The sequence below is a fragment of the Aotus nancymaae genome, unplaced genomic scaffold (genome assembly GCF_030222135.1).
Source record: "Aotus nancymaae isolate 86718 unplaced genomic scaffold, 86718_ANA_hifiasm-v0.15.2.pri h1tg000092l, whole genome shotgun sequence".
In the NCBI taxonomy this organism is placed as follows: domain Eukaryota; kingdom Metazoa; phylum Chordata; class Mammalia; order Primates; family Aotidae; genus Aotus; species Aotus nancymaae.
In genome coordinates, this window is record NW_026988507.1 from 7,691,405 (window position 1) to 7,708,698 (window position 17,294).

A 17,294-nucleotide genomic window follows, 5' to 3' on the forward strand; every position below is an offset into this window, starting at 1 on the left:
CACACCTATAATCTCAGCAATTTGGGACGTGGAGGTGGGTGGATCACCTGAGGTCAGGAGTTCAAGACCAGCCTGGCCAATATGGTGAAACCCCGTCTCTGCTAAATATATAAAAAATTGGCTGGGTGTGGTGGCACACATCTGTAATTCCAGCTCCTGGGAAGTCGGTGACCTCTAGAAACTGGGAGAGGCGAAGGAACATATACTCCCCAGAGCCTCCAGAGGAAATGCAGTGCTGTAGACACCTTGATTTGGGTCCAGTAAATCCTGTTTTCAACTCTTTATGTTATTCTAAGGTTCTCATGGCTTATTAACCAAGTTAGACCACATTCTGGGCCATAAAACAAGCCTTAAATTTGAAGTAATAGATATCATATAAAGTATGTTTTCAGATCACAATGGAATTAAATTAGAAATCAACAACAGAAAACTAGCTGAAAAATCTCAGAATATGTGGAGATTAAACAACACACTTCTAAATAACACACAATAGCCACTGGAACAAGTAACTGATTATAGCAAGGTTGCAGGATACAAGGGTGCAGGATACAGGATTTTTTAATATACAAAAGTCAATTAATTCCTATGTACCAGTAATGAGCAAATGGAATTTGAAATTAAAACACAACACTATTTATATTAGCACTGAAAAAAAAATCCTTAAGTATAAATCTAACAAAATATATATAAGATTTATATGAGGAAAACTATAAAATACCAATGAAAGACAATATAAATAAATAGAATGTAAATAAAATATAAACTACATAAATATATCAATATAAATCAATACAAGTAACATATTAAATAAGATTTAAATAGAGATATTCCATAGACAGGAAGAGTCAATACTGTTAAAATATACGTGCTTCCCAACTTGACCTCTAAAAATTTCAATGTAGTCTCAATGAAAATCTCAGTAATTAATTTTGTGAATACTGACAAACTGATTTTAAAGTTCATATAGAAAGGCAGGAAACACATAATACTGAATATCATACTGAAGAAAAAAAGGAAAAAAAAACAAAAGACTGACACTATCCAATTTTCAAACTTACTATAAAGGTGGCTCATGCCTGTAATCCCAGCACCTTGGGAGACTGAGGCCGGCAGATCACCTGAGGTCAGGAGTTTGAGACCAGCCTGGCCAACACGGTGAAACCCTGTCTCTACTGAAAATACAAAAATGACTAGGCATGGTGGCTCATGCCTGTAGTCCCAGATACTCAGGAGACTGAGGCAGAAGAATCACTTGAACATGGGAGGCGGAGGTTGCAGTGAGCCGAGATCATGCCACTGCACTCCAGTCTAGGCGTCAGAGTGAGACTCTGTCTCTAAACAAACAAAATGCCTTACTGGAAAGCTACAGTAATCAAGACTGTATGCCACTGGCAGAAGAACAGAGAGAAAGATCAAGGACAGGACAGTCCAGATACAGACCCATACCAATATAGTACACACTGATCTTTAAAAACAGAGCAGAAGCAATTCAATGGATAAAAGACAGTCTTCAACTTGACAGTTAAGTTCAAGACTTCACTGAACTTCAACAAGTTGAGCAGTGCTTGAACTGGATATCTATATGCAAAATAAATAATCTAGACACAGATCTTATACCTTTCAAAAAGATGTTAACTCAAAATGGATCCTAGGCCTAAATATAAATGCCAAGCTATAATATTTATAGAAGACAGCAGAAGAAAAATCTAGATGATCTTGAGTTTGGTGATGACTTTTAAATACAACATCAAAACAATCCGAGAAAAAATCTAATAAATTGGATTTCATTAAAATTTAAAAATTTGTGCTTTGTGAAAGACACTGTTAAGGGCATGAAAAAACAGGCTACAGACTGGGAGAAAATATTTGTAAAACACATATGGGATAAAAAACTGATATCCAAAATATAGAAAGAACTTATGACACACAACTAAGAAACAATCCAATTATAAAAAAGGCAAAAAATCTGAATGAGCACCTTACCAAAGCAGACATTCAGATGGCAAATGAACATAGGAAAAATGTTCAACATCATTTATTATTAGGAAACTAAAAATTAAAACAATCATGAGTAGTGAGATACCACTACACACCTATTAGAATGCTTAAAATCCAAAACACTGACAACACCAATTTCTGTCAAAAACGTAGAGCCCACAACTCTCCTTCGTTGCTGGTGGGAATGCAAAATGGTACAACCACTTTGGTAGACAGTCCAGCATTTCTTACAAAGCAAAACATAGTCTTACCATACAATCCAGCAATCCCACTGCTAGGTATTTATCCAAACAAGTTGAAAACTTGTGTCTACACAAAAACCTGCATACAAATCTTTGTATCAACATTATTCATAACTGCCCAAAATTGGAAGCATCCAAGATGTTCTTTACTGAATAAATGGACAAACTGCAGTACACTCATACAATGGAATATTTTTCATAAAAAGAAATGAGCTATCAAGCCACAAAACGACATGAAGGAATCTTAAGTGAAAGAAGTCAGTCTGAAAATAAATGGCTTATACACTATGATTCCAACTATATGACATTCTGGTTTAAAAAAAAACACACATAGACACTAAAAAGATAAGTAGTTGCCGGGGGAAGGGGAAGGGGAAGGGACAAAGAGGAGGAACACAGGACATTTTTTAGAAAGAGGAAATTATGCTGTATGGTACTATATGGTATGATACTGAATAATACATTATGCATTTGTCAAAATTCACAGAACTGCAGGAGACAAAGAGTGAATCGTAATGTAAACTACGGACTTTAGTTAATATTATCAAAACTGGTTCATCAATTGTAAGTATATCACTGTAATATAAAATGTCAATAATAGGGGAAACTGTGTAGGGAGAAGGGGTATGTAAGAACTCTCAATCCTCTTGCAGGTTTTCTAAAACAGCTTCAAAAAATACAATCTATTAAATTTTTTTTTCAAAAATAATCATATATAAGTGAAAGAAAGAAAAAAGGTTTCTTAACTTTTGTGCCTCAGTTTCAATACCTACATCTGACTGTGCTGTTTAAGAATTAAGTAAGATAATATGGAACACTCAGAATAGTGCCTGCCACATAGGAAGCATTTAATCTAAGTCCGCTATAGTGATGATAATGGAAAGAGGAGAAACAACTCTTCTGACTTTGCCTACAGAAAGCAGTCGTAGAAAATGGTGTTAGAGCTGATAAGTTCACTCTAGGAAAACAAAGAAAAGGAAAAGGAAATGGTATTTGGGGGAAATGCTATTGGCTTATTAGCACAGCTAGGGTATAGGGTGTTCACCCTGAAAGGAGATCATGAAGAGCTCTTTCAGGGAGCTGAGATATCAACCGATAAATTAAGAGGGAAAGAACTACAAGTAGAAATTGGATCCTTTAGATGTATCAGGAAGAGAAAAATGATCACTAATTGATGCTTTGGGTTCCTGCTCCTGAGAACCAGGACAATAAATGTGACAAGATGTGTGAAAGAAAGATGAGATTAGAGGCTTTTCAAGTATAGTAGTCCCCACTTTATCTGAGGTTTCAGTTACCTGCTATAAACTGCACTCCAAAAATATTAAATGAAAAACTCCAGACACAAACAATTCTTAAGTTTTAAACTGCATGCTGTTCTGAGTAGGGTGATGAGATCTTGTGCCATCCTGCTTTGTCCTGCTCTGGACATAAATCCTCCCTTTATCCCAAAGTCAATCTTCACAGACTACCCACCTGTTAGTCACTTAGTAGCCCTCTCAGTTATCGGATTGGTAAAACATAGTACATGCAGGGTTCAGTACTACCTGAGTTTCAGGTATCCACTGAGGATCTTGAAACGTATCCCACGATGAAAAGGGAGGATACTGTTGTAATTAAGAAGCAGATCTATGATAATGTGAAAAGTAATAGGTGGAAAGTTTTTTACTTTTATATATTTCAAGGGGGAAGGTACTGGGAGTGGAGATAAGTAGTAAGTAGTCATGTGAGCTACTCATGAAACAGCCAGAAGTAACCATCAATAGGAAGTTAAGCACATGAGTCTGAACTTCTGAAGAAATAAACCGAAGTGAGGGAAGGATCAATTTTATAATCTTTAGCAGTAATGCCAGCTGAGGCCAGGGGAGTTTCTTGAAATAGACAGTTAAGTTTTTTTCTAGCACCAAAAAATTGATACTCAGTAAATGTTGAATGAATAGCTAAAGTGTACTTTAAGAGAATGTAAGAGCCGAAGAGAGCCAAGTGCAGACATCTAAAACCATCAATACCATCCACAGAAAAGACAACAGAAAACTTAAGAATCAGGAGACAGTGAAGGCACAGATTCCAAAGAAAGAGTATATAAAGTAAGGAGACAGTCAATCAAATTCCAGAGAAAGATCAAAGAAACTGACAACCAAAACATACTGACTGGCTTTGGAAATTAGGAGGTAAATCACGAGAGCAGTTTGTTGGGTGGTGGAGACTGGAGAGCTGTGCTGTCCAATACAGTAGCCCTAGCCGTATGTGACTATATTTTTAATTAGTGAAAGAGAATTAATTCTGTTTCTCAGTCACACTAGCTCTATTTCAAATGCTACCATATTGGATATATAAAACATTTTCATCACTGTAGACAATTCTTTAGCAGAGTTGTCATGGAGGACTGAGGAGTAAAAAGACAGGAAAGTTGTCATGGTAAGTGGTGATCTAGTAAATTAAACACACATTTGCAACTATTTTACGATTAAAGTAGAAAATCAAAGCTTACAAGTTTTAAAGGAGCATTGTGAAATGTAATTAGCATCTGTTAAGATGTTCAACAACTTTTTAATGAAAGGTATATAAAAATAAGTTAGAGTGGCGCATGCCTGTAATTCCAGCTACTCAGGAGGCTGAGGCAGGAGAATTGCCTGAACCCAGGAGGCGGAGGTTGCAGTGAGCCGAGATCGCGCCATTGCACTCCAGCCTGGGTAACAAGAGCGAAACTCCATCTCAAAAAAAAAAAAAAGTTAGAAAAAGAAACTCCATTTGGGGCTTAATATACAAGGAAACATTCATAATGTCTAATGTGTTGTTAAGGTCAGGAAAAAAGAGATAGCACATTGATGTTAAATACTGGAGATAAATTTAAACCCTTTAATTTGGGTCTATAGTAATGCAAACGGCGTCAGAACTATTGTAATCTATGTTGCTGCCTGTGCTGTATTAACAGAAAAAGATATATTTGAGTCCCTCTCCTCAAATCTACACAGCCCCAATAGCTCTTAAAAACACAGCTCCTAAAAAGAACACTGGTGGTTGCTAAGAAATGCATTATGAACACATGGAATAGAGCTACAGGCCTACATTCAATATGAGAGTGAAATTATTACAACCACATCAGGAAGCAACTGCAAAATTAATTCTAAATTAGGTGCAAAATAAAAAGCCTCAGCAGTCAATGTTTATAGCATTATCATATACAAATCTAGACCAATTTATAAATATACAGAATTCAACCAAAGATTAATCCTTAATTATGACTTTCTATCCCTTTCAGCTTATTAGTTTTTAATCATAGACAAAAAGAAATAACTCCAAATATAAAAAATAAATAATTCCTTGCTTATACCCATTACTGGAGATAGGAAAAAAAAAGAAAGAAAAAGAAAAAACAAACAATTCCAAATACATAATTGTTGCAGAATCGTTAACTAATGCCAAAACCAGATTCCACAAAATTTAAATGTAAGACCTAAGTAGGGTTGGGTGCAGCGGCTCACACCTGTAATCCCAGCACTTTGGGAGGCCAGGGTGGGCAGATTGCCTGAGGTCAGGGGTTCGAGACCAGCCTGGCCAACGTGGTAAAAGCCAGTCTCTACTAAAAACACAAAAATTAGCCGGGCAGGGTGCCATGCACCTGTAGTCCCAGCTACTGAGGTGGGTGAGGCAGGAGAATCGCTTGAACCTGGGAGACGGAGGTTACAGTGAGCTGAGATCACACCATTGCACTCCAGCCTGGGTGACAGAGTCAGACTCTGTCTCAAAAAAAATCAAAACCAAAAACAGTAGTTTATTTCCTCTCCTAGTGTACCCTCACTCATAATACTCAACACTTCACTTCTGGCATTCCCATACATCAATTCTCCAGTAGACACCAACCTACGTTAAGATCCCATAGGTTAAGGACTCAGTCCCACAAGACTGACCCCCAATACAGAAGCCAATTCACAGGTCTCAGGCCTCCAAAACTTCTGACCAGGCAACTATAAATTGAGGGTTCTTACGAGCCCCTCCTTGGGTTCAATCATTTGCTAGAGCAGCTCACAGAAAGCGCTTTACTTACAAATACCATTTATCTGTTTTTATGTCCAACTTTTATGATCATCCCATCACCTACATATTAAGCCCAGTATCCATTAGCTATTCTTCCTGATGTTCTCCCTTTCCCATTTCCTACCCACAAGCAGGCCCCAGTGTGTGTTGTTCCCCGACATGTGTGATGTACTCTCATCATTCAGATCCCACTTACAAGTGAGAACACAAAGTATTTGGTTTTCTGTCCTGTGTTGGTTTGCAAAGGAAAATGGCCTCCAGCTCCACAAATACCATTTATTATAAAAGGATACAACTCAAGAACAGCTAGAAAGAAGACACGTGTAGGGTAAGGTATGGGAGAATGGGTATGGAGCCTTTGTGCCCACTCTCGGTATGCCAACTTTGCAGCAGCTCTACCTGTTCAGCAACCCAGAAGCTCTCTAAACTCTGCACTTTTGGTGGTGGTATTTTTTTTTTAAATAAATTTTATTGTGTACATTTGAGGTTTACAACATGTTATGAGATACATATAGATAATAACATCTCTATCATCTCACACAGTTGGTCCTTGAACAATACAGGTTTGGATTAAGCAGATCCACTTATATATGGATTTTCTTCCACCTCTGCCACCCCTAAGATGGCAAAACCAACTTCTCTTTCCTCAGGTTATTCAATGTGAAGACAAGGCAGGTGAAGACCTCTATGATAATCCACTTCCACTTAATGAACAGTAAATATATTTTCTCTTCCTTTTAATTTTCGTAATAACATTTTCTTTTCTCTAACTTACTTTAAGAATACAGTGTATAATTTTTTTTTTTTTTTTTGCGGTTCCAACATGGTGGAGCTGATGGTGGAAGTTCGCGGCTCCAATGGAGCTTTCTACAAGGGATTTATCAAAGATGTTCATGAAGACTCCCTTACAGTTGTTTTTGAAAATAATTGGCAATCAGAATGCCAGGTTCATTTAATGAAGTTAGATTACCACCACCACCTGATATAAAAAAAAGAAATCAGTGAAAGAGATGAAGTAGAAGGATATTCAAGAGCAAATTACCAAGAGCCATGTGGATGGTGGTTGGCTAAAGTTTGGATGATGAAAGGAGAATTTTGTCATTGAATATGCTGCTTATGATGCTACTTACAAGGAAATAGTGACATGTGAACAACTTCGGCCTATCAATCAAAATAAAACTGTCAAAAAAAAAAAACAACTTCTTTAAATGCGCAACGTTCCTGAAGATTTGAGAGAGGTGTGTGCTAATGAAAATGTGCATAAAGATATGAAGAAAGTAGGAGCATGGAGAATTTTTTAGCATCCAGAAACAACACAGCTAATGATACGGTCTGCCAGTGAAGCAACTGTGAAGAAAGTAAACATCTTAAGTGACATGCATTTGCAAAGTATTCATATGAAGCTGATGCTTGTCTCCAGAAATGAAGAGGCCACTGAGCATTTAGAATGCACCAAACAACTTGCAGCAGCTTTTCATGAGGAATTTGTGGTGAGAGATTTAATGGGCCTGGCAATAGGAACACATGGTAGTAACATTCAGCAAGCTAGGAAGGTTCCAGGAGTTATCTCCATTGAGCTAGATGAAGACTCTGGAACATTCAGAATGTATGGAGACAGTACTGATGCTGTAAAAAAGGCTAGAGATTTCTTGGAATTTGTTAAGGATTTTATTCAGTTTCCTAGGAATCTCACTGGAAAAGTAATTGGAAAAACTGGCAAAGTTCTTCAAGAAACAGTGGACAAATCTGGTGTGGTTTGGGTGAGAATTGAAGGGGACAATGAAAATAAAATACCCAGAGAAGATGGCATAGTTTCGTATGTCTCTGTTGGCACCAAAGAAAGCACTGGAAATGTGCAAGTTCTTTTAGAGTATCATATTGCTTATTTAAAGGAAGTAGAATGGCTAAGAATGGAACACCTACAGATTGATGAACAGTTACGACAGATTGGTTCTAGGTTTTACAGTGGAAGAGGCAGAGGTCATTGGGGCCCTAATTATACTTCTGGTTATGGTACAAATTCTGAGCTAATCCCTCTGCAGCAGAATCTGAGTGTAAAGACAAGCTGAGTGATTGGTCATTGGCAGGAGAAAATGATCGAGACTGCCGATGTCAGCATGACTGCAAGAGATGCCCTGGAGGAAGAGGCAGAAGTGTTTCGGGGTGGAGATCCTGGAGGCAAATCCCCCATCAGTTCTGTGCTCAAAGATCCAGACAGCAATCCATACTGCTTACTTGATAATACAGAATCAGATCAGACTGCAGACACTGATGCCAGCGAATCTCATCACAGTACTAACCACTGTAGCTGGTCTTGTAGATAAAGGACTGGTGAAGATGCTGTTCTGATGGATGGAATGACTGAATCTGATACAGCTTCAGTTAATGAAAATGGGCTAGGCAAAATAGGTGATTGAAGAGCATGGTCCTTCAGAAAAGGCAATAAATGGCCCAACTAGTGCCTCTGGCAATGACATTTCTAAGCTATAGTGTACCCCAGGAGAAGATTAATACCTTAAAAGAAGAAAACATTCAAGAAGTAGCAGTCCTGAATGGTTCCTAGTTTACAGTTCCTTTACATTACATTTACAGTAGTGCTTGTACAAGCTTTCCAAAGATAGAATATGGATCACCCATCTTTACATCCCACTTTCAGTTCCTCCATTTGGAATTTAAAAGGGGGAGGGATCCTGAAGAAATCATATCTTAAACATACTTTGACATCTACTATGTTATAAAATATATCATCAGATGTGCTTTGAGAATAGTATATGTAACATGAAAAAACAGTTGCTGGCTACAGGAAGTGTTATTTTGTTTTCAAAGTATGGCAGAGATGGGGGATGGTGAGTGGGGTGGGATCCCTAAGGTAAAGTTCTTGATGAAAGCATTAGTTGCTTTTGTTACATTTTTAATATGCAACCACTTCTTCACCTGAGGAAAACTAGAATGAAATGCAGTCTAAAATATTTTGGACTGAATTGTAATTTCTTCATTAGTTTAGTCTGGAAATGGTCTGTTTTAATGTGTTTTTTAAATGCTGTATGTAGAGAAAATCTGCAGACCACTGGAATACATTCGTTAAACTTTTATCTGCAGGGGCACTGGGTGATATTTGGCAGTGACTGTTCTGCCTTGAGGCTTTGTTTAGTTTATTTATTAAAGTGTACAGTGTTTAAAAATCAAACATAGCTTTCATTAAAACACTAAGCTGAATTAGTCAAGTCCATTCAGACATAACCTGAACTACTGAAAAGTTCAATTTCCAGGAATTTTATTCTGCATAAACTACATGTTAGTAGAGTATCTTTTATCTTTTTTTTTTTTTCATTTCGGTTGATGTGCAGTATGCTTTTGTATGCAGGTAGCAAAAAAAAAATTTTGATCTTCTTAAAAAAAAAAGAATATAGTGTATTGGCCAGGCACAGTGGCTCATGCCTGTAATCCCAGCACTTTGTGAGGCCAAGTTAGGTGGATCATCTGAGGTCAGGAGTTTGAGACCAACCTGGCCAACATGGTGAAACCCCATCTCTACTAAAAATACAAAAATTAGCTGGGCGTGGTGGTGGGCACCTGTAATCTCAGCCACTCAGGAGGCTGAGGCAGAAGACTTGGCTGAACCAAGCAGGCAGAGGTTGCAGTGAGCTGAGATCACACCACTGCACTCCAGTCTGGGTACTCTGTCTCAAAAAAAAAAGAATACAGTATATATAATACATATAACATACAAAATATGTGTTAATTGACTATTGGTAGGGCTTTCTTCAACAGCACGTGATCCGTAGTTAAGTTCTAAAGCAGTCAAAAGTTATAAATTTTCAACTGTTGGGGGCAAGGTGGGGACAGCATCACAAATCCCTGAGTTGTTCAAGTGTCAACTGTAGGGGTGGGGGTGGGGGTCGGGGAGGCGGAGGGGGAAGGGAGAGCAGCTAAAATCGAAGACCCATCACAAAAACACAATTGATTAGATATTTGGCCTTTGGTGAACAGCTCAACCTTCAGTCCTTCTCCACCCCTTCAGAGGTCAAGGGGGTAGGCTGAAAGTTCCAACTCTAAACACCTGGGCAACCAGCCCCTAAAGAGAGCCTGTCCAGGAGCTCCCTCAGCTATCAGATACCTCATTCTCATAGAAAAAGTCTCTTATGACTTTAAGATTCCAAAGTTTCTAGAAGCTGTGTGCCAAGAAATAGGGACAGAGGCCAAATACATATTTCTTATTATATCCAGAAATGGAAAGATAAGTGAAAACAAATAGAATAAAAGCTTAATTATAGAATCTAGGTGACAGGTATATATGAGTGTGCACCAGACAATTCCTTCAGCTTTTCTTCATGTTTGAAAATTTTCAAAATAAAATGAAGATGGATCTGTTCTGCTTTGACCCTGGAGGATGAACTTTGCATATTCTCAATATGGGTTAGATATTAATGAATCTGCAAATGCTGACATGAATGTCAACGACAGATAAATGTGCCTGCCACACAACTAGAGCTCACCTTCTACATTAAGGCACTGGAATTGGTCAGAATACAACATGCTCTGTTCAAGGACTTTACATTCTAGTAAAAGACCAACAGATTAAAAATAACCAAAAAACAAGGCAGAATACGGTAAATGTCATAAGATAAATACAAAGTGTTGTAATTTTTTCAAATAAAAGATCATGAGGTTGAGGAAAGCACTGAGACAGTGTGATCTATTCTATGCACCTTGGAAACAAAAAAGCATGTTGTGTTTAAAGAGTAATAAATTTTAGGCCGGGCGCGGTGGCTCAAGCCTGTAATCCCAGCACTTTGGGAGGCCGAGGCGGGTGGATCACGAGGTCAAGAGATCGAGACCATCCTGGTCAACATGGTGAAACCCCGTCTCTACTAAATATACAAAAAATTAGCTGGGCATAGTGGTGCGTGCCTGTAATCCCAGCTACTCAGGAGGCTGAGGCAGGAGAAATGCTTGAACCCAGGAGGCGGAGGTTGCTGTGAGCCGAGATCGCGCCATTGCACTCCAGCCTGGGTAACAAGAGCGAAACTCTGTCTCAAAAAAAAAAAGAAAGAGTAATAAATTTTTGGAATATAAGGGTTTAGGAAAAGATAACAGCCTGGAACCAAAATGGAACTAGACATGAGCAGTAAGGCAAAGACCAAATTCTTAGACTTAAAATAAGATAGAAACACTGTAGTCTTTTTTTCTCTCATTCAACAAAGAATAAACAAACAACTACAGACTGTTGATTAGGAAAAAAAATCAATATAGTCATTCTTCAATATCCCCTTCAAATCTAATTTAGTAAGCCAGGAAAAGTAATTTTGTGTTCAATGTCAATTACTGGCTTGGGAAAAGAACTTCTAAGATGCAAAACATATAAAAAGGCTAAATCTAAAGAAAAATAGTCATAATGAACACAAGATGAAAGGCAATTAAATACATAATAAACTAGGCTTTAAAATTCTAACTGCCGAGAAAATAGGTACAAATATTTTGCAATATAAAACTTCATTTGGTTTTTTATATTCTTGTGTCTAAGAATAAAAAAAAATATTCTTTAATAAAAGCAAGGAGGGATAGGCTTAATTGGACATTTCCCAAGTCACATCCAAAACATCCCTCATGATGCAACAATCACAGTTTAAGATGGCAATTCAGCTCCCTAAAAGAAGCTGTCACTTAGAAAGTTCCTTAAAAAAAAAAAGAGGTTAAAAGGCAAATTTTTTTTATTTTTTCTAATTAAATTTTTAAAACTTCCATTGGTTATTGGGGAAAAGGTGATGTTTGGTTACCTGAGTAAATTCTATGGTGGTGATTTGTGAGATTTTGGTGTACCCACCACCTGAGCAGTAGACACTGCACCAAGTTTGTGGTCTTTTATCCCTCACCCCCTTCCCACCTTTTCCCCGGAGTCCCCAAAGTCCACTGTGTCTTTCTTATGCCTTTGCATCCCCCATAGCTTGGCTCCTACATATGAGAACAAACGACGTTTGGTTTTTCATTCCTGAGTTACTTCACTTAGAATAATAGTCTCCAATCTCATCCAGGTCACTGTGAATGCCATTCACTCATTCTTTTTTATGACTGAGTAGTATTCTTTCACACACACATGCGCATACACACACCCCAGTTTCTTTATCCACTCACTGACTGATGGATATTTGGGTAGGTCCCACATTTTTGCAATTGGAAATTGTGCTGCTATAAACATATGTGTGCAAGTATCTTTTACATATGACTTCTTTTCCTTTGGGTAGATACCAAGTAGTAGGATTGCTGGATCAAATGGTAGTTCCACTTTTTGTTCTTCAAGGAATCTCCACACTGTTTTCCATAGTGGTTATACTAGTCTACATTCCCACCAGCCATGCAGAAGTGTTCCCTGTTCACTGCATCCCTGCCAATATCTACTCTTTCTGATTTTTTGATTATGGCCATTCTTGCAGGAGTAAGGTGGTATTGCACTGTAATTCTGATTTGCATTTCTCTGATTATTAGTGATGTCGAGCATTTTTTTTTTTTTTTTGAGACAGAGTTACGCTCTTGTCGCCCAGGCCGGAGTGCAATGACATGATCTCAGCTCACTGCAACCTCCACCTCCCAGGTTGAAGCAATTCTCCTGCCTCAGCTTCCCAAGTAGCTGGGGTTACAGGCACTCATCACCACACCCAGTTAATTTTTTGTATTTTTGTAAAGATGGGGTTTCACCATGTTGACCAGGCTGGTCTCGACTTCCTGACCTCAGGTGATCCACCCACCTCTCTGTCCCAAAGTGCTGGGATTTCAGATGTGAGTCACCACACCAGGCCAATGTTGAGCATTTTCTTCACGTTTGTTGGCCATTTATACTTTTTTTTTTTTTTAGATGGAGTTTTGCTCGTTACCCAGGCTGGAGTGCAATGGCGCGATCTCGGCTCACCGCAACCTCCGCCTCCTGGGTTCAGGCAATTCTCCTGCCTCAGCCTCCTGAGTCGCTGGGATTACAGGCACGCGTCACCATGCCCAGCTAATTTTTTGTATTTTCAGTAGAGACAGGGTTTCACCATGTTGACCAGGATGGTCTCGATCTCTTGACCTCATGATCCACCCGCCTTGGCCTCCCAAAGTGCTGGGATTATAGGCGTGAGCCACCGTGCCCAGCCCCATTTATACTTTTGAGAATTGTCTATTCATATCCTTAGTCCACTTTTTGATGTGATTTTTTTTTCCTTGCTGATTTGTTTGAGTTCGTTGTAGATTCTGGGTATTAGTCCTTTATCAGATGTCTAGATTGTGAAGATCTTCTCCCACTCTGTGGCCTGTCAGTTTACTCTGCTGTTCATTTGCCATGCAAAAGCTCTTTAAGTCTCAGCTATGTATCTTTGTTTTTATTGTGTTTGCTTTTCTTGGTCATGAAATCTTTGCCTAAGCCAATGTCTAGAAGGGTTTTTCCAAAGTTGTCTTCTAGAATTGTTATAGTTTCAGGTCTTAGATGTAAGTCCTTAATCCATTTTGAGTTGATATTTATATAAGGCAAGAAATGAGGATCCAGTTTCATTCTCCTACATCTTCTCCCACTCTGTGGCCTGTCAGTTTACTCTGCTGTTCATTTGCCATGCAAAAGCTCTTTAAGTCTCAGCTATGTATCTTTGTTTTTATTGTGTTTGCTTTTCTTGGTCATGAAATCTTTGCCTAAGCCAATGTCTAGAAGGGTTTTTCCAAAGTTGTCTTCTAGAATTGTTATAGTTTCAGGTCTTAGATGTAAGTCCTTAATCCATTTTGAGTTGATATTTATATAAGGCAAGAAATGAGGATCCAGTTTCATTCTCCTACATCTGGCTTGCCAATTATCCCAGCACCAATTGTTGAACAGGGTTTCCTTTCTCCACTTTATATTTTTGCTTTCTTCATCGAAAATCAATTGGCTGTAAGTATTAAGGTTCATTTCTGGGTTCTCTATTCTGTTCCATTCATCTTTGTGCCTATTTTTATGCCAGTACAATGATGGTTTTGGTGACTATGATCTTACAGTATAGTTTGAAATCAGATAATGTGATGCCTCCAGGTTTGTTCTTTTTGTTTAAAAAGGCAAAACTCTAATGTAAACATTGAAATGATTTTTATATACATCTATTTCTTACAAAAGAAATATTTGAGAATTATCCAAAGAAAATTTAAACACAATAACTTCAAATAAACTTTTAGAATTTCACAAAAGGCCAGTCTTCATGAAATGATTTAATATTATCTGTCAGAAAAGTGCAATGTCCTGACTGTACAAAAGGTCACATATTAGATCTGACTAAGGCTAAAAGAAAGTAATTAACTGGCAATAGCCTGTTGTTGAAGTGAAAAAAAGTCTTACATTGGTTTGGGAAATCTGCAAGGTGCAAGATCCACCCAGTTACTCTCCAACAGGAGAGAAATTTGTCAGCAGGAGTGATTAAGCAGGAAGCAGTTTAGCTATTTCAAGACCCACCCCCTCTATTTCCTTCCCAGTTCATCTATCACAAAAGAGGTTGGAGACAATTCAATATATAGGTCACCTTATCTTCTGAAGATATGGAAGTTATGTCTTCAGAAGTTTTAACCGTACTGAGTTCTCAACTCAGGGAAGACTCACCACACAAGAAGAATTTTAGGAGAATGGGAAGGAATCCTAGGAAAGGTCTCCATGTCTAAGGATGGCTGTGGGCTACAATTCTTAACATTTTCATTCAGATCTTTGTATTATTTTATGTACCAGGAATCCTCAAAAGCACTCTGGAATTACTGGCCTTATTTTATTAAAATTGTGAAGCAGAGAGATTAAAGGAGTTAATTGTAAGAAATACAATGAACATTCACAGCCTAGTTTTCAAATTTACTCCTTATTGTACTGCTGTTACAACTCAAGATAATTATTTAAATCCAAAATAGAAATGAAGCCATGACTCAACTAAATCCTTAGCAAAGATAAATTAACCTGCTTGGTTTTGAAGAGCGGTATAAAGAAACTGGCTTGGAGGGGCCGAAAGAGGCAGATCATCTGATTATGATTCCTAACTACCATGAGACAATACATGAGGGGGGTGTGCGTGCGTGCGTGTGTGTGTGTGTGTTTGTTTCATGTCTAATACTGTAAGTTACACAAGTTACAAGAGATGTGTGTGTGTGAGATTCATTTCTAATACAGTACTTTAAGTATTCAAGTTATTCCCCCTAGTGAAATTTGGTATTAGGATTATTTTTCCATATAGCTTCAGGAATGCCACTAAGATAAATAGAAATAAATAGGTCAGGTTAGCCATCTGCCCTATGCTGGGAAAAGCATTATTGTTCTGTAAGCTACTTATGCTGTAGTTGGTTAAAGAGCATTTTATAGCTGAAGTGGGACATTTTCAACGTATCCTGCAAGGGGAGGCAAGTTCTCCCTTAGTTTCTTTTGACAGATGATTCAGTAGAAACATTCCCTCTACTATCCCACTTCTTTCATTATTAAAACCTATATTACATATACACACACAGGATCTAGAAGGACACATCAAACTGTAAACTGCTTATAATTATGGATGACTTTGTTCTTTGCTTCCTATCTTTTTCAGTTACCTATAATGCACATATTAACTTTTAAAAAATAAAAGTCATTTAAAAAACCTGGGTTGGGTTTAATATTAATAATGAATGATTTAAATGACTTTAAATAAAAGTCATTTAAAAAACCTGGCTGGGTGCAGTGGCTCACGCCTGTAATCCCACCACTTTGGGAGGCGGAGGAGGGCAGATCACAGGTCAGGAGTTCGAGATCAGCCTGGCCAACATGGTGAAACCCTGCCCCTATTTAAAAAAAATACAAAAATTACCCGGGCATGGTGGCATGCGCCAGTAATCCCAGCTACTCGGGAAGCTGAGGCAGGAGAATTGTTTGAACCTGAGAGGTGGAGGTTGCAGTGAGTCAAGATTGTGTCACTGAATTCCAGCCTGGGCGACAGAGACTCCAACTCAGAAAAATAAAATAAAATAAAAAATAAAAACCTGAGGAAAAGATTCTGTGTTGGAAAGCTGATTTTAGTAGAAGCTATTTTTCCTACTGTAAAATTTCTCCATGTCTTACACTGAAAATTGTGTAGTATCAGTACACGTTATTATGGGTTTTTTTTTCTGTTTTCTGTGACATTAAACGGTTTAAATATTTTGTATGTTTAGAGAAACTTTCATTTTTTCATAGTATCAAGATATTGTGACTTTTTAGCTCAAGAAAAATAAGTCTTTGCTCATGCAGTATTTCTCGGAGACTTTCAAAGTGTATGCTATAATCTCTTTTGTGGTTGAAGAGAGTCGGGGAAGCTAGGAGGTAACAGGATCAGAAAGTGCTAGTGCAGGGTGGTCAGGGTTACCTACAGCTCCAGCAAATAGGTAGTTTCTGTTTAGCTGCTCCCTTCCTAACCTCCCAAGATAGGCCCCTGAAGCTGTATTTATATTACAGGCCAACTGAAAAACACGTATTTACAGAAGATCGGATTTAAGAGTTTTGGTGATAAAGATGAATCCTAGAGTACACTAGCTTATAAAAAAATTGGGCTTATGATGTTGACATTACCAAGGAATACATAGGAAACAGGGATGGCAGAAAGGTGGGGGAAGGAGGCAAGGGAAGAAAGAGGGAAATTAAGGAGGAAAATTAGTTGCCTCATGCTCTTCTAGTTCCAGGTTCTAAACGTGGTTTCTGTACTGTTACATGAGAAACTCCCGCAAATCTTTAGTACTTTGCCTTTACTTGCTGAAGGTAGTTTAAGTGGGTTTTATAACATTTTTAAACTTTCTCCAGATACCTACCATGATAGCCTGCTTCATGGAATAGATGTTACCTGGCCTTCTGGGAGCAGTGCAGCCCTGTGCAATTATACTTGCACTGCAACCTATCTGCCTATCAGCACTGCTTTAACACTGACAGAAGTGCCAACATAATGTTATAAATTTATTTTCTTTTCAATGTTATTGCAAAATCAAGTGCTTCACAAGCCTCTATTCAACATAGTTAAAGATAAGTTATAATTTTCCATGGCACGCCGGGTA

The 17,294-nt window shown here is 38.1% G+C and overlaps 1 protein-coding gene and 1 pseudogene across 18 annotated transcripts in view; one reads left to right on the forward strand and one right to left on the reverse strand.

Moving 5' to 3' along the window:
* Positions 1-17,294, reverse strand: part of PPHLN1 (periphilin 1) — a 137,508-nt gene that overhangs the window by 9,058 nt on the left and 111,156 nt on the right. The window lies entirely within an intron of this gene.
* Positions 7,099-8,720, forward strand: LOC105726247 (RNA-binding protein FXR1-like; annotated as a pseudogene).